At 38.2% G+C, this 23017-nt stretch overlaps 1 long non-coding RNA gene across 2 annotated transcripts; it reads left to right on the plus strand.

Annotated features, from left to right (window-relative positions):
* The first annotated feature begins 5364 nt into the window (after positions 1-5364).
* LOC145816157 (uncharacterized) lies at positions 5365-18224 on the plus strand. 2 transcript variants are annotated; one of them, XR_014358593.1, is made up of 5 exons: positions 5365-5490; positions 10498-10542; positions 11938-12712; positions 16402-16446; positions 17878-18224. It is a non-coding gene; the product is annotated as an uncharacterized LOC145816157 (long non-coding RNA). The 2 variants fall into 2 exon arrangements; XR_014358594.1 differs by lacking the exon at positions 16402-16446.
* The last annotated feature ends 4793 nt before the right edge of the window (positions 18225-23017 follow it).

Genomic DNA, 23017 nt, shown 5'->3' on the forward strand with positions numbered 1-23017 from the left:
GAAATGATAGAGAAATAGAAAGAAAATCAAAGGGAATTCAAAATTCATCCTTTTGCACTTTAGAATTGAACACTTGGTGATTTAGAAAACATTAAATAAGGTGCTTAAGTTAAACTAATATCATTAAGTTACAATTACTCAGAAAATTCTCTTTCTTAGAGGCTAAGCAAGTTTATTTATTTTATTTATTCACCCCCCTAAGAAAAAAGCAAGTTTATTTTTAGTTAAACTTGGCCACCTCAAGGGGAAAAAAGCAGAGCCTCTCTCTCTAGATTCTAGAGAGAGCAAGCTCCCCCCGGTGGTGTATCATGGCGGAGTAAGTCTGGTACTTTTCTAGCCAGTTTGTTTAGCTCATCTACCCATAATCTGAGGGTAAGTGAGCATGTTTTAAGGTCTGTTAAGCTCCAGTTAGGGGTGGGATCTTTGTTTGTGTAGTCTCAAGTTTGCTTGGGAGTTCTGCTATTTGCTCTGGGATTCTTTCTTGACCCAGTTACTTCGGCCTCCAGTTGCGGTCAGCCATGGTTGTGAGAATGGGGTTCATCCCAGTTTGCTTCACCGGCGTGCCACCTGTCAACCCCTAATGGTTTAAACCGTCGTGGGTTAGTGGTGCCCCTTGTCGGAGTGTGATCTTCGTTGGTGGGTTCTGTGGTGTGATGACGGGACGGTGCTGTACAACCTGGTAACTGAAGCGAAGGTCCCCCAGGAGGGGTATGGATTCACCGGTGGGTCTACAGCTTGTTGTGGTGCCTGCTGGACGTCTTTCCGGTAAGTGACTGGTCATGTTTGTTTTCATGGCAGTCATGTTATGCCCAGGGTTGTTTTGCTCTGTGTTGGCTGTTTGGTTGCACGCATTGGCAGGTGGTCATCTGGAAACGGTGATATGGCGTTTCTACATTGGTAAGCTTGCTGTTTTCTCTGGCGATGGTCAATATGGTTCAGAGAAGTAGGTGGTTCGATGCTGGTTCTGGGTTTATCCAACTGGTCGTTTCTGATGTGATGCTTGATGGTGGTCCTGTTGGTGCTGGGTTTTCTTTATCCAACTCAGCCGCTGGTGGGGTCTGGTCTCCGTGTTGCTCCGCTGCGATATTGGAGTCTTGGAGTTTGCTGTTGCTGATCGATAGTGATTTTTTAGATGTGTCCTGGTAGTTTCGTCGGTGGAGCGTAGTGCAAGTATGTTGCGTCACGCTCAGCCGGCCATGGTGGTCTCTCCGGCGTCAGTGTTTTTTGAGGTAGACTGGTGCAAAGGTGTGAGCTTCATGCTCGTGAGCGTGAGTGACCACGTTTGTGGTGCCGTGTGATCCTGCTCGGCGTGCAGATCCTGCACATGAGTTGATTTTTCGGCCTGTCTGCTTGATATAGGTACCGTGCATGCTGATGGCTTATTGGGATGGGTAAAAGCTAATCATCTTTATATATTATATGTATATGTACTATATATAGTTGGTTTGTTTAGTTCTCATAGCCCCACGTGAGTGGGGTTTTTCCCACTTGTGAGCTGGTTTTGATTTTGTGTATCACTTGTGGAAAATTGTCTACCACGTGGAGTTTCAAGTTATTATTTTTTGGGGAACTTACCAATAAGTTCCATATACAAAGTTCAAGATCTATCTAATCCCCAAACAAAACACTTACACCAATTAGTCCTATATATTTTTAATTGTTACCAAAAAAATCCTTTTTTTTTTTTTCCAATTTACAGATGCTGTTACATTCTACTACCGTCAAACTTCCATCAAACGGTCATCGGAGACTCATTGGAATATTCAACATCATCGAAAAGTCGTCGGAGTATCACCGGGAAGTCATCGGAGTATCGCCAGAAGTTTACCAGAGTGTTAAGAACGTTAATGGAAGTCGCCGGAATGTTCAGAACGTTCACGGAACGTTAAGAACATCATTGGAGACTCACTGAAATATCCAGAATATCGCCGAAAAAAAAATAAACGGACAAATTAAAGTGAAAAAATATAGCAAAATGTGCTAAATATTGATAAACTAAAAGAAAAAAATAGAACGACAAAAAACAGCAACAATGGGGAAAACATATGCTATTTTTCAATTGTAAGGTTTAAGCAAATAATCTCTAATATTGATCAAACTGAAAAATAAGTTTTGAAACTGTAAAATATTAGTAAAACTTTATAGTTCTAAAGACTGTTATGAAACTGTAAAATTTTACAGTTTTATACCATGATTCATTCTAGCACAAAAAAAAATTTGAAACTGCAAAATTTTACAGTTTTCACCGCCTGTAACTAAAACTCGAAAATAACTTGTTCAGAACTTAAAAATTTTCTCTATTAGAGCAGAAAAAGAGAAATGTATAACAAAGAAAATGTAAAAAAAAAAAAAAAAAAGAGAGATCGAAGGAGAGAGGTGAATATAGAGAGGGGATTGTACTCCGACAACTATTTTTTGTTTAGATCTAGCCGGATCTGATGTAGATCTACTCAGATCTGATGTAAATCTACACAGCACCAAAAAAACTTAAAACTACAAAATTTTACAGTTTTCACCGCCTATAACTAAAACTCGAACACAACTTGTTCGAAACTTAAAATTTTTCTCCATTAGAACAGAAAAAATAGAAGTATATAACAGAGAAAATGTAAAAAAAATAAGAGATCGAAGGAGAGAGGCAAATATAGAGAGAGGATTGTACTCCGGCAACTATTTTTTGATTAGATCTAACCGGATCTAATGTAGATCTACTCAGATCTGATGTAGCTCTACATCAGATCTGATGTAAATCTACTCATTTTCTTCATCGAAAACATATCTTCTTTGTTGTCGGTGAGAGTGAAGTAAGTAGTCGACGGTCGGTGGTTGTCGATGAATCCCAATCGATGGTAGTCATCAGTCATCGGCGACTATATATCGGAAAGAGAACGAGAAGAAGCAAGATATGGTTACCCATCAACGATTGTCGAAAAACACAAAGAGCAAAAGAGACAAGGAAGAAGAGAGGCAGAGAAGAAGAATAATAACGTTATAGGACTTTTGGGTATAAGCAAAAAGTTATGGGACTAAATAGTTTACACGTTTTTCAAACAAGACTTCCTGGTAATTTTCCCTTATTTTTTTTGGGCTCAGATGGGCTATCTGAGCCACGTGCTTGATGATGTTGCTTGGGTTATATGTAACAATCAGGCCCACGGTTTGGTGTTCATTTGGTTTCTCAATTATCTGTTTATGGTTGGTGGGCCCGTCAGTGGTTTATATGGGATGCCGTTGGCTCATTTTCTGTGGAGCCCGCCAAGACCTTTTGTCTATGGAGATTGGAGGGAATACAATTTTTGAGTACTGAAGCAGTGGATTTGAATTTATATATGGGCCCATTTTAGGCCCATTTGAGGTTTATATGATTTTCTTCTGTTCAACCATGGCGCACCAGTATATGGTGTACAACAGTTAATTTATGATGACTGACTACGTGATCTTCATGTGACGAGTTAAACAAAATAGAGGGAGAAATTGGAAGAGAATGGGTTAGTGAGAGAAACTCTGACATCTCTCTAGAAAACCCTCGATTTTCTGGGGTTTCAATACCTCATTGATTTCACGATGCCAGTAGTTATTGCCAAAACCAAACATTAAATGGGAATGATGTGGTGAGTTCGTGTATGGACAGTAGTGTGGAAGTCAAAAATCCCCAAATCGGTGTATTACGATTAGGGTTAGATAGTCAAGTCTGCACAACTCTGAGTGAGTTATTGATGAGCGATACTGGAAATATTGGTCAAAGTTCGAGCCTTGACCCTTTAATGGGTAACAATGCTGATAGCTTAGATGAATCAAACAACCAATCGATGGATCTTCAAAGGATAGCCGATCGACTTCAAAGGTTGAGAGACCCTGAATCGACTGGTATAGCCCCAAAATCACCAGTCGCATCACATCTAAACCCTAGATGGGCTGGAGAGATGGAGAAGGAAGATATATCTTTCAAGAATATCCCTGATAGCTTGGAGATCACGAGAATCAGCGCCGATGGAAAGAAGCGAGATGCTCTAACTCTTCGATCAGACCCTACGCGCAGTCCAGAAGATCAGAATCCAGAAAGTGATCCAGAAACCCTAGATGAGAACGATTGTAATGAATCCCACAGTCGAGGAGGGGGGGAAACAGTTATAGAGGCGGCCGAGGTGGTAGGGGTCAAGGAGGAGGCAGAGGTCAAGGTAGGGCTTCCGAAACTAAGAAATCTTGGGCTGATGTTGCTGCAACTTCAAATCGTTCGTGCTTGCCATTAAGGTATGTTCCTTCTATAGTGAATGATGAATTTGTCAATGTTAACCTTCCACCAAGGCCAAACCCGTTGGAAAAATGGGATTCTTGTTTAGTGGGGTACTTCATTGACAAGGGTGTTGCGTTTAACTATATGAGGAATAGTGCTTTCAGTTTATGGAAAAACAAAGGGCTTAAGGAAGTTCTTGCTAATGGGGAGGGTTTCATCTTTTTCATTTTTGAAAGCCCTAGTTGCTGCAGTGAGGTCCTTGAAAGGGGGCAATGGTATATAGGGGGTTTCCATCTTATCCTCAAGAAATGGACTCGGATGATGAGACTAACTAAAGACAAAATCCAAAAAGTTCCAGTTTGGGTTAAATTCTTCAATGTCTCGATGGAATATTGGGATAGTGATGGCTTGAGTAGGATAGCAAGTGTGGTTGGAGTTCCATTATTTACAGATCATCTCACTGATAAGGGAACTAGAGTATTTTTTGCTAGAATTTGTGTGGAAGTGGATGCTAGTGCCAAACAACCTCCTTCTTTCCTTGTCTATTATAGGGAAGATCAAGTGATTGTTAAGGTGGAGTATCAGGGGCTTCCGGCTAAATGCGAGCACTATTTGGTTTTTGGGCATGACATGTAAGGACCCCAAAATGCATATAAGAAATCATTGGTATTTAACTATGAGATGAGGTATTTTAATTTAATTATATCTTTTGGAATTGAAGCATTATCTATTGAGTTACGGATTTAAAATTGAAATTACCGACCTATATGGGTACAGAAATCAAAATTGAGTACTTGGATATGTTAATGGGAATTTTTGGGGCTATTTGGGACAATTAATTGGAAATCTAATTTGTCTGATTCGTTAATGCACGTTTGGGTAGTTAACTTTATATTGCAAATTTAAGGCATTAGAGGCTTCAGAAACCAGAACAGGGGACATATTTATGATCCTCATAATTTTTAGAGTTATCTGGGAAGTTTAATTGAAATTTGATTTCGTACGAATCGTAAGGCCACGTTTGGCTCTCTCTATTGTGTTATGTTGGTGTGTATGTGTATACTTATATTATGGGTGCCTTATGAGTGGATGAACTCATCTCTTAGAATAAAAATAAATAAATATCTAAAGGAAAGGGGGGAGCCACGTGAGAGAGGGAGAGATAGAGAACTCAAGGAGAAGAAGGAAGGAAGAGCTTGAGAATGAAGAGGAAAGATGGGAAAATTGATGGAATTACTTCAAGAGATTGGCTCTAGGTATGTGAAATCAACTTAACCCCTTAAGATTGATCTATTACTAGTTTAAATTCATGATCTCAAATGAAGAGAAACCACCTAATTGAGTTTTGGTTGATAGATATAAGTTTAGATGAACTCTTTTCATGAATTGAACCTTGATTCCTTAAGAGTTGGTTAATTGAAGAATTAAAGTCATTATATTTGTTTATTTTGAGGTTATGATGTTTGATGGAGAATAATAATGTGAAATTGGTCATGTATTAAAGGGTTTTGGGGGAGGGGACCTATATAGCTACCAAAATTGATAGAGTTCTGGTTAATGAGGCTTGGTTGGACAAATTTCCTGAGGCTACTGCCCAGTTTCTCCCCTCTGGTATTTCTGACCACTCCCCTGCAGTGGTCAATATCAGTGCCACCAAGTGCTCTTTCAAAAAACCTTTCAAATACTTTGATTTCTGGTCTCAACATCCAGATTTTCTGGGTACTGTTTCTAACACTTGGGGGCAGTACATTCAAGGGGTTCCTATGTTCAGGGTCTGTCAAAAACTCAGAAAGCTGAAAGCTAGTCTCAAGCTTCTGAATAAGAAAGACTTTAGTGACATATCTACTCGTGTCCAAATTGCAAAAACTAATCTGGATCTTATTCAATATAAACTTGACAAAGACCCTTTGAATAGTGTTTTGCAAGCCCAAGAGAGAGAGGATCTGAATAAGTATATTGAGCTTAGCAAAGTTGAAGAGAGCCTTGCTCTTCAAAAATCCAGAGTGCAGTGGCTTGGTCTTGGGGATAGAAATAGCAAATTCTTCTTTAGGTCTGTGAAAAGTAATATCAATAGAGGGAAGATTTTGAGTGTTGTCATGAGTGATGGTTCTAGGTCTACTCATAGTACTGATGTTCACACCTCCTTTATTAATTTTTATACCAACTTGTTTGGTACCCCTTCTGTGGATCAGTACCAGGGCCTTGAGAGGATTCAATCTTTGGTGGATAAGAAAGTCTCTCTCTCTCAATCTGTTTTAATGTCCAAGCCTGTGTCTGAAAATGAAATCAAAGAGGTTTTTTGGTCTTTAAAGTCCAATAAAGCCCCTGGCCCGGATGGGTATTCCGCTGGTTTTTTTAAGAGCTCTTGGGATATAGTTGGTAAGGATGTCATTCTAGCTATTAAGTCTTTCTTTGACTCTGGTAAACTTCTTTCTGAGGTTAACAGTACCATTATAGCTCTTATTCCTAAGGTTCCTAATCCTACTCATGTTGGTGACTATAGACCCATCTCTTGTTGTAATACCATCTACAAGTGCATTGCCAAGATCATAGCTAATAGAATTAAATTGGCCCTCCCTGATTTGATTGATCCTGTGCAGTCTGCGTTTGTTCAAGGTAGAAGGATCTCGGACAACATTTTCTTGTCCCAAGAGATTATGAGAGGTTACCATAGGAGTTCCCATTCCCCTAAGTGTGCCATGAAAGTTGATATCATGAAAGCTTATGATACTGTGAGATGGGACTTTATCATTGATATCCTCAAAGCTATGGCTTTCCCTCCTTGTATGATTACCTGGATAAAGGCTTGCATTACGAGTCCTTCTTTCTCGATTTGTATTAATGGGAGCCTTCAGGGGTATTTTAAAGGGGCGAGGGGTTTAAGACAAGGGGATCCTATGTCCCCGTATCTCTTTGTGTTGGCCATGGAAATTCTTGCCAGAATTCTTGCTGAGAAATCTAGGAGCCCTTTGTTCAAATTCCACTGGAGGTGTGAGAAAACTAAAATTGTCAACCTTTGCTTTGCTGATGATTTGATGATTTTCAGTAAAGGGGACCCTGGTACTGTTTCTCTTATCATGCAGGGATTGGATGAATTTAGGAATCTGTCTGGTCTTACCCCTAATTCTAGTAAGAGTAACATTTTTTTCTCGGGGTGTAGTAGTGAGCTTAAAGAGAATATTCTTCGGATAGCCAATTTTACTGAGGGCTCCCTCCCAGTGAAATACCTTGGTGTGCCTCTTATCACTACCAAGCTTAAAGCATCTGATTGTCATACTCTGGTTGAGAGAATTACTAAGAGGATTAAAAGTTGGACCAATAAACTGCTTTCTTATGCTGGTAGAGCCCAACTCATCCAGTCTATTCTATTTTCTATGCAAGTGTACTGGTCCTCTCTTTTTATCCTCCCTAAGAAAATCATTGGTGACATTGAGAGCCTCCTTAGATCTTTTCTTTGGTCTGGGGTTGAGTTGAAGAAACATAGTGCTAAGATTGCTTGGAGATATATCTGCAGGGAAAAAAATGAGGGTGGCCTTGGTTTCAAAGACTTAGCTACCTGGAACAAGGCTGCTATAGCCAAACATGTTTGGTACTTGTTTTCTGGGGGTGATTGTTCCATGTGGTGCCAATGGGTCAAGGCTTATTTGCTTAAAGGGAGGAGCTTTTGGGCTGTTAGAACTCCTAGTGATCCCTCATGGGTTTGGAGGAAAATCCTGTCTCTTAGGCATTTAATCTATCCTCACATCAAGTTTAAAATTGGTAATGGGGAAAATGTGTTCCTGTGGTATGACAATTGGCACCCGCTTGGTTCGTTGTGGCATAGGTTTGGTCCTAGAATTCTTTATGACACTAATCTTCCTGACAGCACCAAGGTTAGCTCTATAGTCTCTAATGGTTCTTGGAAGTGGCCTATCTCTAACTCTTGGGAGATAAAGGAGTGGATCTCTTCTACCCCTTTATCCTTCCTTCCTTCCCTTGGCTCTTCTGATACTCCGTTTTGGAATTTGGCTGCTGATGGTGACTTCTCTATCCAGTCAGCTTGGGATTGTTGGAGGGATAAGGGCCCCAAAGTCACTTGGTCCAAACTTATCTGGGGCCCCCCTTCAATCCCTAGGGTTAGTTTTATTGTTTGGTTAGCCATCAATGAGAGACTTAGTACTGGTGATAGACTCAAAACCTGTGGTCTTGTTACTAATCCTTGCTGCCCTTTCTGTCAAGATCCTGAGGAGACACATTCTCATCTTTTCTTTAGATGCATATTTTCTTCTAGGATTTGGGGTGGTATCCTTGCCAAGAGTAAATCTAACTGGCCTTCTTTGCCTTGGTTGGAAACTGTTGATTTTGTTGTTAGATCTATCAGTGGCACCTCCTTGAAAATGGTGATTCTTAAGCTATCATTTCTGTGCACTGTCTACCACATCTGGATAGAGAGGAATAGTAGGATCTTCAATAAGGCCCAAAAGCCTGAAGAGGTTGTTACTAACTCTATTATCCAAATGGTTAGGGGTAGGCTTCTTTCTTTGGAAAATGTTAAAATTTCTGCAGGTGATAATTGGCTTTTGGAGGAATGGAGTCTTCCTCTCAAACTCTTGCAGCAGCACCATACTATTGCAGCTGGCCGGAGAATGAGTGATGTGAGGTTACATACATTGAGGGTTGAGTGATGGTGAGCAACTACTGTGGGGTTTACTAACTGGGTGCTCCTTTGCAGGTTATCATGAATCCTAAATCTTCTCCTACATTGATGGGTCCGTATGGAGGGTTGAGTGCTGTGAGCTACCTATATATTTCCAGACATTGTGGGTTGAGTGATGAGAGACAATACACATACTTTATGCTAACTTTTATTATATCTTATATATGGTTTGTGCAGGTTCTTGGAGCTTTCAAGTATAATGCCCTTCTGATCCTTTCGAGGTATCATGTGAGTTGTGGGCCTAGTGTTGTGAGATCATATATGGAGTGGAGAGACATACTGTGTTGTGGGTCGAGTGAGGAGAGCTCCTATATTGTGTGTCTGTTATTTCTTCTCCTTTATGATTTACGACAGGTTCACTTGTTGGTGAGGAGGTGTGATGCTGCGTACAGTGCAGTTGCAGGGAAGTGCTGCTGGCATCCTTGGTTTTTGGCGTGGAAGGGTGCTGGATACATGCTACACAGATTCGGGTGGCAGTATGAAGGGTGTGTCTGTACCATGGTGATGGCTGCTGCTAGCGCCTTGCTGTGCTACAGGAGGGAGAAAATCAGTTGTTCTTCATTGCTTTTTTTGCATAATTTAGTAGTGTGTTTAGCTTATTCCTACGGGCTGTGTAGGAGTATTTTTGTACTTCTTTGTATTCCTAATAGCTGTCCTAGTAACAATGTTTCGGCTTGCACACATTTTAACAGTTTAGTTTTGTTTTTGTTTCTCATTCCTAGCCCTACGGGATGTGTAGGGAATGTTGTTTTTGTCTTGGCTCGTGCCTTTTGTGGATACAGTGTCCAGATTCTTTTGCTTGGTGCTACAGTAGCAGGAGGTTCTCTTCAAGATCATAGCCTCCTGGATCCATGCTTCAGTTTGCTCTCTTCGTCTAGGTTGTTATAATTATTTATATTTCTTGTTCACTCTTCCTATTGCTAGATTATAGGAATGGTGAACAGGTTGTTGGCTTTTGTTCTGTCCTCTGTATAGCTGTGTTAGGTCCTGGGGTATGCCCCTTGTAGCTGTGTAAATTTTCTTGTTTTATTTTATCTCTTATTCACCCCAAAAAAAAAAATTAAAGGGTTTTGGGCTTTGATTTACATGTAATTAAGGTTTGATTTTGAAAATGAGAAGTCCCAAATTTTCTGCCATTTTCGGACAGCAACCTGCCCAGAGCCGCACGTGCGGCCCTGTTTCCCGCACGTGCGGGAGACAGCTTTGTCCAGCCATCTTTGAATGAGCATATTTTTTGCCTCGGGGCTCCGTTTTGAGTGATTCTTGAGCCTAAAATCAAGCCCCGGAAGTCTAGTTTCCAATGGAAGTGGTCTCACTCCCAAATTCTAAATACAAAAATAGTTATGCCCAAATTAGTGACGACTGTTCACTTTCTGTCAACTAATTTTATACCATTTCTTCACCTAAACCATTTTCCATTGATTTCTCCTGTTTCTGTGACATGGAGTATAACTTATTAAGAAATAATGAGCTTGGTACCACCATGGCTAATTAAGTGAATGATCAAAGAGAATAAGTAAATGATCGAGTATAATCTCATATTATGTGTTGTGCACTGTACTTGTAGGTCGAGACGAGAACATCGTCCTATTACCACCGGGAACTGATCACTGTGAGTAGTAGTTCTGCAATCGTACGTTTACTTACCATAAATAATTCTTATTGTTAACGCATTGTTCTTTGTAAGCATTTATGTTATTTAGGGATCGATGAGAACATTGAAAGATTATGTGCACTTCGGTATGACGCTGAAACTACTCTACATTCTGATTATGGTTAATGGTTATACTTAATGTATAATAACCTGTAAATTACCTATAACTCCGCACAAGAATTATTAATATTATGCAACTGGTTGGCAAGAAGGGATTACGAATATAAATCCCGCTTAATGGGAACATGACATTTTGAACGTCCTATCCTGGACTCCTACAGCCTTATTTAGTTCGATACATGTTTTATAACATAGACATCTGCCTAAAATGGATTAACAAAATGAAAATCGAACAGAACCATGGGTTTCCTTATATGTCAAAGAATTGAATATCAATAACATTGTTATATGACTCACGTTATGGTGCGACTTGTTCTATCCCCACGAATAGTACTGTAACGACACATGTGTTTCTGTAAATAATTATTATTAATACTTTGTTATATGTAAGATGACTATGGCTACATGTAATGAATCATAAAGGGAAATTTATGTGCACCATTGTGAACGGTATTTGTATGAACCTGGCATTATTATGTTATGTTTATTCACTTCGTTTATGCTATGACATAATATGAATTGTTCAGTCTTCAAGAACTATTGATTCCTAGTACGAAACTAAGTGCTGCAATGCAAACCACCTCTTGAGTCCATACCTACAAGAGCTGGGCTTAAAGCCAATTTGGCCCCTTTATGGGTCACCCGGTTATGTGAAATTACGAAAGATATGAAAGGAATAACTTGTGAACCTATGAAAGATATAATTTGTGAAGATATGAAAGGAATAACTTGTGAACTTATAAAAGATATAAATTGTGAAGATATGAAAGGTATAATTTGTGAACTTATGAGGCCGAGGGCCACTTTGTGAATTTGTGAACTTATGAGGCCGAGGGCCACTTTGTGAATTTGTGAACTTATGAGGCCGAGGGCCAACTTGTGAATTCTGAAATTATGAGGCCGAGGGCCAACTTGTGAAGCATGAATCTGTAACTTGTGAAACTATGAATCACAAAGGCCGAGAGCCAATTTGTGAAGTTATGCATCTAAGTTAAGCCAAGGGCTAATTTGTGAATGTGTGAACCCATCAGGCCAAGGGCCAACCTATGAAGTTATGAACCGACAAGACTGTCTTGAAATGTGTACAGAATCAGACTAACCACAGGATTTTTGCATTTACTTATCTAATTAGAGAAATGTGTACGTTGTAAGTAAATTAAGTTAATCTTTAAATTGTTTATGTACTACTGTTCACTGAGCTTGACTCACTTTGTCTTATGTCTGTTTCTGTAGGCACTCCACCTGGAGGTCAGTTTTAACCCATGGCATCCGTGCCTCTTTTGTCAACCTCAGAGTATCCAGGCACTTAAGTGAAGGCAGCCCTTTTGCTAAACTTTTGATTTTATACTCTGATTGTTTTCTTAAGGTTGATGTATATATAATTCCTTTGCCTATCCATGTTGTTTTACGCCCAATTCTAAGGGCTGGGTCTGTATATATATATGTACATAGCTAACTCTCTGGTGCACGTCACTGTATGTTTATTTGCCTTATGTTCTGTCTGTGATCCTGGCATGATAGTGGCCGCTCAATGGATGCAGTTCTTTTATTTATGTTAATTTATATTGGTAAATGCTTCCGTTCAGGCCCCATATGATATGTATACCAGGTTATGCGTCCGTTTCTGTGTAGGTCATGCCCAAACTTTTAGGGGCAAGTTTAGGGCGTGACAAGTGGTATCAGAGCACGAGTTGCTATCTCACACACGAATCCATTGGGCTTAGGATGTCTAGAAAAGACTTAGGTATCATGCATGACATCCTTACTGCATATGAAAAGATGGATAGCAACGTTAAGTGTATCTGGTAACGCTAATGATCATGATCCATGTCTATTGTATTTTCTTTGTGTATATGGCGATTGGTTGTGATGCAGAATATGGTAAGTATAAAGACGGGAGATCTGGAGGGTTCGACCCCCGCACGATTAGACAAAATGGAAAGGAAAATTATGGGATTAAATTAACAAAGTTGCGCAGCGGAAGCGCAGTGAGGGTTCGAACTCATCGGTAAGATAATTTATATGCCAATGTGTGACATCTGTTGTTAATTTGGGTTGGTAATTACCCGTAAGAAACGATAATAACGTGATTGTGCTTCCTAACATCTGTTTAGATGGAGTGATTAAACTCTAAGTATGGAATATTTCTAAGATCAAAGAAAACGATATATGTGATCCTCTAACCTTTATGCTATAGTTATGTCTTCCTTGCCAAAATAATGTCTAGATCTTTGATTTTGAGAGGTTACTGTATTTGAATATTTGATAAGATGTGTTTTGCAGAATAAGTGAAATCATGTTGAGTATGATTGGCTGTAAGAAGAAGTTATGCATATTGAGCTTGAAACAGCATGTAAAAAAAAAAAAAAAAAAAATGTGTGATTTTGTGAACTGAGGAAATTATTGACGATTTCTGCTGGGGAACCAAGAGGATTATTGATGATGTCGAATGAGTTTTGTTTATGGGTTAACGGGATTTGTTTATGGAAATCTGTAATCTGTTTTGTTTATGAGTGGTCTGTAATCTATAATCAGGATATTTTATAAGGAATGGTTAAATGACATGATGGACCTTATCCAGGTTATGTGTTTGTCCACATGATACTTGTAAGAAAATGGGTAGTTATTGACTACTTTGAGATCAATTAAATAAATAGGGATATGATATTTTCCCATAAGAACAAAAACCCTGCCTACGGGTATTAATGACTTAAGATTGAGAAGGCATTTCTATGATATATTTCTTTGTAAACATGCAAATGTTAGATATTGCAAATTGTCAAATTAAGGGTGAAATATTTGTATGCGAATTAATTCAAGGCTTGTTCCTTTAATGTGATCTGCCAATGAGTGATCATTGGAATGGAACTTATGTGATTTGTGTTATTTAGAGGTGTCATACTACCAATTACGTTCGGTACTTCTGACATAGATGAATAATGTGTTATATTGTGTGAGTTGACTATAGACCTGAGTAAGTAATGTCTTTGTAAAAGATACTTTTGTATAAAGGATTTTGAAAATGACTATGTTATACGATGTTTATGAAATTTATATTTTGGGTTATGAAATGTTTTATATGATGTATTTTCTGAAATGATAAAGAATGCTAAGAACTTCTACCATGTGTATGATATGATAAGCTTTCTGAATAATTTCTTCAAGATGACTAAGTATGTTACGAAACTCCGAATGTTCAGGATGTGACAAGTTTCCTGAAAGAGATATTTTGCTATACATGAATGAGTTTTCCATCTGATAATTTAGTGTAGCATGCTTGATGAATGCTCTGTGTTGAATTTGAAGTCATTCTGTCTTATCTATTATAAGTTGGATCAAAGATTGTTCTGTCAAAGTTTAAATAAGTTTAATGCTATTGGGAATTATTCCATCATCTAATAATCTTTGAAAGGTCTGATAAGTTTCTGGGTAATGTCTCTGAACAACGTATTTTATGTAATTATGAAAGGTTTGATGAACTTTATGTATTACATATTTTTGGAAATGTTTTGTTCATGATAAGAACATTTTACTAAATATGGAACAAGAATATAATAGCTTTATGGTAAATGTATTATGTGTTTGATGTCATGATGTTGACTTTAAGATCTTCCAAGCAAACATGGATTTTAAATGATTATACCTTATTGTAATTCGGGAATTGTGATCATGAAGGTTGGATACGTATTTGGTTTTACTGATAATTTACTCTGAACATGTAATTCCTTGATATGGGATTTGAGTTGTCATTTGGAGTCTGTTAGAAATCTGATTTGAACTGATAAGTCTAATTCTGAAAGTAAGCAAGGAGCCACAAAGTCATTGATCTAGAACTTATTTGTTATTCTGGGTTTAATTGTTGTAAGATGCATGTGCCTTTGAAACATGATTATCTAGTAAACATTTCCTTAACCTTCGAGGGAGTAGGAGTTGGGGTTGTTTGTGAACCTAAAGAGTTTGAACTATGTATGACAGCTCATGAGTCTCATGTAATCGAATACTTGAGTGAATCCATTTCTGAATGTCCTTAAGTTGTTATAGTATCTAGAAGGTATGGCCTTTGAATCAATAACTTGAAATGTACCAGGATTGTGAATGATGAGACGATGCTTTGATGTTATTAAGTATTATTATCAATTGGGTTACCAATTAGTCAGTAAAGATGAATTACGTGTAGTTTTGGGAGCAAACTCCATTGAAATTGACTGTATAGGATCGTGAATGGCTAAATAATTGAGAAATATTATATGTCTAGGACAGAACTAGACTTATGACAAGGTGAATCAAGTTTGGAGGACCAAACTTCTTAAGGTGGGGAGAATGTAAGGACCCCAAAATGCATATAAGAAATCATTGGTATTTAACTATGAGATGAGGTATTTTAATTTAATTATATCTTTTGGAATTGAAGCATTATCTATTGAGTTACGGATTTAAAATTGAAATTACCGACCTATATGGGTACAGAAATCAAAATTGAGTACTTGGATATGTTAATGGGAATTTTTGGAGCTATTTGGGACAATTAATTGGAAATCTAATTTGTCTGATTCGTTAATGCACGTTTGGGTAGTTAACTTTATATTGCAAATTTAAGGCATTAGAGGCTTCAGAAACCAGAACAGGGGACATATTTATGATCCTCATAATTTTTAGAGTTATCTGGGAAGTTTAATTGAAATTTGATTTCGTACGAATCGTAAGGCCACGTTTGGCTCTCTCTATTGTGTTATGTTGGTGTGTATGTGTATACTTATATTATGGGTGCCTTATGAGTGGATGAACTCATCTCTTAGAATAAAAATAAATAAATATCTAGAGGAAAGGGGGGAGCCACGTGAGAGAGGGAGAGATAGAGAACTCAAGGAGAAGAAGGAAGGAAGAGCTTGAGAATGAAGAGGAAAGATAGGAAAATTGATGGAATTTTACTTCAAGAGATTGGCTCTAGGTATGTGAAATCAACTTAACCCCTTAAGATTGATCTATTACTAGTTTAAATTCATGATCTCAAATGAAGAGAAACCACCTAATTGAGTTTTGGTTGATAGATATAAGTTTAGATGAACTCTTTTCATGAATTGAACCTTGATTCCTTAAGAGTTGGTTAATTGAAGAATTAAAGTCATTATATTTGTTTATTTTGAGGTTATGATGTTTGATGGAGAATAATAATGTGAAATTGGTCATGTATTAAAGGGTTTTGGGCTTTGATTTACATGTAATTAAGGTTTGATTTTGAAAATGAGAAGTCCCAAATTTTCTGCCATTTTCGGACAGCAATCTGCCCAGAGCCGCACGTGCGGCCCTGTTTCCCGCACGTGCGGGAGACAGCTTTGTCCAGCCATCTTTGAATGAGCATATTTTTTGCCTCGGGGCTCCGTTTTGAGTGATTCTTGAGCCTAAAATCAAGCCCCGGAAGTCTAGTTTCCAATGGAAGTGGTCTCACTCCCAAATTCTAAATACAAAAATAGTTATGCCCAAATTAGTGACGACTGTTCACTTTCTGTCAACTAATTTTATACCATTTCTTCACCTAAACCATTTTCCATTGATTTCTCCTGTTTCTGTGACATGGAGTATAACTTATTAAGAAATAATGAGCTTGGTACCACCATGGCTAATTAAGTGAATGATCAAAGAGAATAAGTAAATGATCGAGTATAATCTCATATTATGTGTTGTGCACTGTACTTGTAGGTCGAGACGAGAACATCGTCCTATTACCACCGGGAACTGATCACTGTGAGTAGTAGTTCTGCAATCGTACGTTTACTTACCATAAATAATTCTTATTGTTAACGCATTGTTCTTTGTAAGCATTTATGTTATTTAGGGATCGATGAGAACATTGAAAGATTATGTGCACTTCGGTATGACGCTGAAACTACTCTACATTCTGATTATGGTTAATGGTTATACTTAATGTATAATAACCTGTAAATTACCTATAACTCCGCACAAGAATTATTAATATTATGCAACTGGTTGGCAAGAAGGGATTATGAATATAAATCCCGCTTAATGGGAACATGACATTTTGAACGTCCTATCCTGGACTCCTACAGCCTTATTTAGTTCGATACATGTTTTATAACATAGACATCTGCCTAAAATGGATTAACGAAATGAAAATCGAACAGAACCATGGGTTTCCTTATATGTCAAAGAATTGAATATCAATAACATTGTTATATGACTCACGTTATGGTGCGACTTGTTCTATCCCCACGAATAGTACTGTAACGACACATGTGTTTCTGTAAATAATTATTATTAATACTTTGTTATATGTAAGATGACTATGGCTACATGTAATGAATCATAAAGGAAAATTTATGTGCACCATTGTGAACGGTATTTGTATGAACCTGGCATTATTATGTTATGTTTATTCACTTCGTTTATGCTATGACATAATATGAATTGTTCAGTCTTCAAGAACTATTGATTCCTAGTACGAAACTAAGTGCTGCAATGCGAACCACCTCTTGAGTCCATACCTACAAGAGCTGGGCTTAAAGCCAATTTGGCCCCTTTATGGGTCACCCGGTTATGTGAAATTACGAAAGATATGAAAGGAATAACTTGTGAACCTATGAAAGATATAATTTGTGAAGATATGAAAGGAATAACTTGTGAACTTATAAAAGATATAAATTGTGAAGATATGAAAGGTATAATTTGTGAACTTATGAGGCCGAGGGCCACTTTGTGAATTTGTGAACTTATGAGGCCGAGGGCCACTTTGTGAATTTGTGAACTTATGAGGCCGAGGGCCACTTTGTGAATTTGTGAACTTATGAGGCCGAGGGCCAACTTGTGAATTCTGAAATTATGAGGCCGAGGGCCAACTTGTGAAGCATGAATCTGTAACTTGTGAAACTATGAATCACAAAGGCCGAGAGCCAATTTGTGAAGTTATGCATCTAAGTTAAACCAAGGGCTAATTTGTGAATGTGTGAACCCATCAGGCCAAGGGCCAACCTATGAAGTTATGAACCGACAAGACTGTCCTGAAATGTGTACAGAATCAGACTAACCACAGGATTTTTGCATTTACTTATCTAATTAGAGAAATGTGTACGTTGTAAGTAAATTAAGTTAATCTTTAAATTGTTTATGTACTACTGTTCACTGAGCTTGACTCACTTTGTCTTATGTCTGTTTCTGTAGGCACTCCACCTGGAGGTCAGTTTTAACCCATGGCATCCGTGCCTCTTTTGTCAACCTCAGAGTATCCAGGCACTTAAGTGAAGGCAGCCCTTTTTGCTAAACTTTTGATTTTATACTCTGATTGTTTTCTTAAGGTTGATGTATATATAATTCCTTTGCCTATCCATGTTGTTTTACGCCCAATTCTAAGGGCTGGGTCTGTATATATATATATGTACATAGCTAACTCTCTGGTGCACGTCACTGTATGTTTATTTGCCTTATGTTCTGTCTGTGATCCTGGCATGATAGTGGTCGCTCAATGGATGCAGTTCTTTTATTTATGTTAATTTATATTGGTAAATGCTTCCGTTCAGGCCCCATATGATATGTATACCAGGTTATGCGTCCGTTTCCGTGTAGGTCATGCCCAAACTTTTAGGGGCAAGTTTAGGGCGTGACATGACACAACTAAGTGTTACTATCCAAGTAGCAAAGTTAGTTAATCTTCAGAAAGAAACTGAGAACAATCCGAATCCTGGGTAGAGCACTGTCAAGGCAAAGGGTAAAAGAAAAGTGGGAGAACCAGATCCTATAGACAAAGAAATGGATGGAAGTTTGGCTAGAAATATATTAGATGGGGAAGTCCATACTCCAGCAGAAGAGAACAACCGCCAAGTTCCATCAGAGGCCAACAATTCTGCTGTCATGGTTACTAATACGACTTTGGGCAATCAGAGTGCTACCCCTGTAGATGCTATCAATACTGATATTGCTTTGCCTCATTGTATAGATGGGTTAGCGGGTATACAGAAGGAATTGTTAGATATTGTTATGATAGCTCTTCCTGGGGATACAGAAGTTTTGGAGAAAGTAAAGAACCTGTCTACTACTAAGGAAAGCTCACAAGCCACTCCTGACAACTGTCCTGCAAGTTCTACCACCAGAAAATCCTCTGGCAAGGGTAAAAGCCAGAGGAAGAAAAAAAGGTAATTTCTGTTTTCTTGGGTTGAGAGTTTTTTTTTTTTTTTTTTTTGTTTCCCTATGTCTTTTAAAATTGCTTCTTGGAATATTAGAGGGTTTAATGACCCCTCTAGACAAAAAGAAATGAGAAATTTTTTGGTTAAGGAAGATATTAAGGTCATGGGTATTTTGGAGACCAAAATAAAAGCTATTAATGAAAATCAAATTTTCTCATCTTGTATAAGTAATTGGTCTTTTTTGACAAACTCTCAACCTAATAAAACTGGTAGGATTTGGGTGTTTTGGGATCCAGCTTTTTGTAATGTCACACTGGTCAATTTTTCAGATCAGTATATTCTCTGTGAAATAACTGATTTATCTCAGGCCAAGGTTTTCAATACCTGTTTTGTCTATGCTGAGAATAGACATGTTTTGAGGAAAGAGTTTTTTGACTATATGTTTAGGTTATCTCTCTTAAGCCTTGCCACCCCTTTAACTTTTCTAGGGGATTTCAATGCTATTAGATACAATTATGAAAAATTTGGGGGGTCTCTTCATTGGAACAGTGAGAAAGAGGTTTTTAACTCTTACATTCTGAATGCTGAGCTTGTTGACTTATCTTGTGGTGGGTGTCAGTTTACTTGGGGTAACAAAAGGACCAGGGGTGATTACATAGCCACTAAAATTGATAGAGTTTTGGTCAATGAATCATGGATTGACCAATTCCCTGCTTCTACTGCTATGTTTCTCCTCTCTAGTATTTCAGACCACTTCCCTGTTGTTGTTACTATTTCTAGTAAGGCTTCCTCTTTCAAAAAGACCTTTTAAATATTTTGATTTTTGGGCCAAACACGAGGACTTCCTTCCTAAAGCTGCTCAGGATTGGAATCAGTACATTATTGGTGTCCCCATGTTTAGAGTTTGCCAAAAACTCTGTAGTTTGAAACCTATCCTTAAATCCATGAACAAAAAGGATTTTAGTGATATTTCTACTAGAGTCTTGGCTACCAAAACTGAGTTGGATTCCATCCAGTGGAAATTAGACAAGGATCCCAGTAATAGCTCTTTTCAAATCCTTGAAAGGAGTCTCCTTAAAAAGTATGTGGATCTTAGTGCTGTTGAGGAGAGTCTGGCCCACCAGAAGCCTAGGGTCCAATGGCCTAGCCTGGGGGACAGGAACAATAGTTTTTTCTTTAGGTCTGTTAAGAGTAACATCAATAGGGGTAAAATTCTTAATGTTGAGATGGAGGATGGCAGGGTTTTGTCCAAACCTGAGGAAGTTCATGATGCATTTATCAATTATTTTTCCAAACTTTTTGGTACTCCTTCTCAGGAACAATATAGAGGTTCTGGTAGAATTCATACTCTTATCCATTCTAGAGTCACTACTGATCAAGCTATCAAACTTGCTAGTCCTGTTTCTGATAAGGAGATTAAGGATGCTTTCTGGTCATTAAAAGCTAACAAGGCCCCTGGCCCTGATGGGTTTTCAGCTGGTTTCTTTAAGAGTGCTTGGAAAATTGTTGGTAAAGATGTTACCCAAGCCATAAGAGCCTTTTTTGAATCTGGGAAGCTCCTTTCTGAAATCAAGAATACTACCATTGCTCTCATTCCTAAGGTTCCTAACCCGGTAAAAGTGGGGGACTATAGACCTATCTCCTGTTGCAATACAATCTATAAGTGCATTGCCAAGATTATTGCTAACAGAATTAAAGCTTCCCTGATCTTATCGATCCTATTCAATCTGCTTTTGTGCATGGGAGAAGAATCTCTGACAATATTTTTCTGTCTCAAGAGATTATGAGAGGTTATCATAAGAACTCGCATGTTCCTAAGTCTGCTATGAAAGTTGATATCATGAAAGCTTATGATACTGTTAGATGAGAGTTCATCATTGATATTCTCAATGCGATGGGCTTTCCCCATACTATGATCTCCTGGATTAAAGCATGTATGACTAGTCCTTCTTTTTCCATTTGTATTAGTGGCAGCCTTCATGGCTACTTTAAAGGGGCTAAAGATCTTAGGCAAGGAGATCCTATGTCTCCTTACCTTTTTGTTCTGGTATTGAAGGTCCTTGCTAGCATTTTAGATGAAAAATCCAAGCATCCTCTCTTCAGATTTCATTGGAGATGTGAGAAAACTAGAATTGTTAATCTTTGCTTTGCTGATGATCTTATGATTTTCAGTAAAGGTGATGTTAACACTGTTCGTATGATTACGGATGGCTTGGATGAGTTCAGCTCTCTAATGGTTTCTATCATTTTATGCTTTCCTGGCTGGTCCTTTTATATTGTCTAGGACATGCATGTCAACAATGTTCAACCAGGGACTGTTATTTCAAGCTGCCAATGGAAATTTCTAAGTTGGCAAGAGTGAGGAAAGGGTCTATGGGAATGGCTGCTGAATGCGCCTTCCGGATATTTCAAAAGCTGTGTTTTATTTTATTTTTGTTCTACACCTACTATAACTACATACTTATTTTGCCTACTCTAGTGGGATGTATATTTTGTTACTCATAACTATTATGACGCATACATCAGAATGTTGGCTTCTCCTCCAACGCAATTTAGGAATGTTGTTACACTCGTGTAGGTTGTGCTTCAAGACTATGCTGGTTCAGATTTCGGGGATTTTCTGGATGGGTTACTTTGGTTTTTATTTTCATTATTGGTGTTTGGTGTTTTTGGATGGGTTACTCATAGATATTACTTTTTTTCATTATTAGTTTTTTAGTTAGCTTCCCCACTATTGTTCAATTGCTATTTCTCCTTGATATAGTTTTTGAACAACATGCGCCTAGGTTTTAGTTGTGCTTTTCTTAGCTGTTTTGCTTTGTTTTCTCTCGTGTATAGCTTTGTAGAGCTTGGGGCATGCCCCTTGTAATCTTGTTTATTCTTCTATTTTATTTATGTCTTATTCACCTAAAAAAAAAAATCTTCATGTGACCCTATATGACATTGGTGTTGAGCCATCTCCGCCAAGAGTGATTGAGGAGTCGCTGCTATGGGGAATTGTGGTTCGATGGCTAACTGAGTTAGGGACTGGGGGATGAGCGGCCTACTAGTTTTCTAGTTACCTCTTGTCTTCACGTGACCCATCCTGATTGATCTTTAGCCACTCCTGACACGGAGTGAAGGGGACACTGCCGTGGGGATTGAGGCTTGTGATCAGCTTAGGAAGGGACTGGGGGATGTGGTGTTATTCTCATGATGGGATCGATGTCGACTATGTCTGTTGTTGTGGTGGTTTTTGGTTTTCATTATACTTTCCAAGACCATTGATTATGGTGACTGACTGCGCAGGCTTCATAGGACTCCACCAGGATCTTTCATGGGATGTGATTTTCCTTCGTCATGGCTTTGGTTGAGTGGTTAGGATATCACGGCTGTGAAGAACGAGATGCTTATTAGATTCCATGTTTTCATCCGAAGTAGAGACTGGGAGCAAGTGGGGATGGTTATCATTTTTCGATTGGTCTTGTTGGGGGTTTAGTTTAGTTACTTTTGTTTTGAGAGTATGGTTGTTAAGTTTTATAAGCTTGTGATGTTTACTTGTATCCCTGCCCATATATCCACCCCAAGTTCTCTTCTATTATTTTTTATGGAAGGGTTACTTGGGGACAAAAAAGATATATGGGCAAAGTTGGGTTCATTTTGTATTTTCTGTTGTCCTCTAACTTTTGTGGGGTTGGTTTATATATCTCCCCCATTTTCTTTGGGGGAGCCGCGGTAGCTTTTGTTGTTATTTGTAGTAGTTTAATTATTTGCTGTAGGGCATGCCTGGGGTATGCCTCTTGTAAACTTGTACATTTTATTGTCTTTGTTTTATGACTTACTCACCCCTAAAAAAAAAAATTGGCCACTTAAGCTAATGAAACAATTTGTGGTCTAAGCTAATTAGTTCCTAGAACAAAATAGAGAAGGATGGAGAAAGACGGAGAAAGTTTGAGAGAAACTTTCTTCCTGAGTGCTAAAAGAGAAAGTTAGAGAAAAGGAAAGAGAAATAGGAAGACAATCAAAAGGAATATGCATTCACCTTTTATACTTGAGAATATAACACTTAGGTGATTTAGAAAACCTTAAATGAAGTCCTTATTGTCATGACCCAAATCTGCCCCTAAAGGTTTGGTGTCATGGTTGGCCAATAATCATCGAGATTACCTGTGGCCTCTATTAATGAAATCCATTTATTATAA

This window comes from Camellia sinensis, unplaced genomic scaffold (genome assembly GCF_055761805.1).
Source record: "Camellia sinensis isolate YWXY unplaced genomic scaffold, ASM5576180v1 Unanchor3, whole genome shotgun sequence".
Lineage (NCBI taxonomy): Eukaryota > Viridiplantae > Streptophyta > Magnoliopsida > Ericales > Theaceae > Camellia > Camellia sinensis.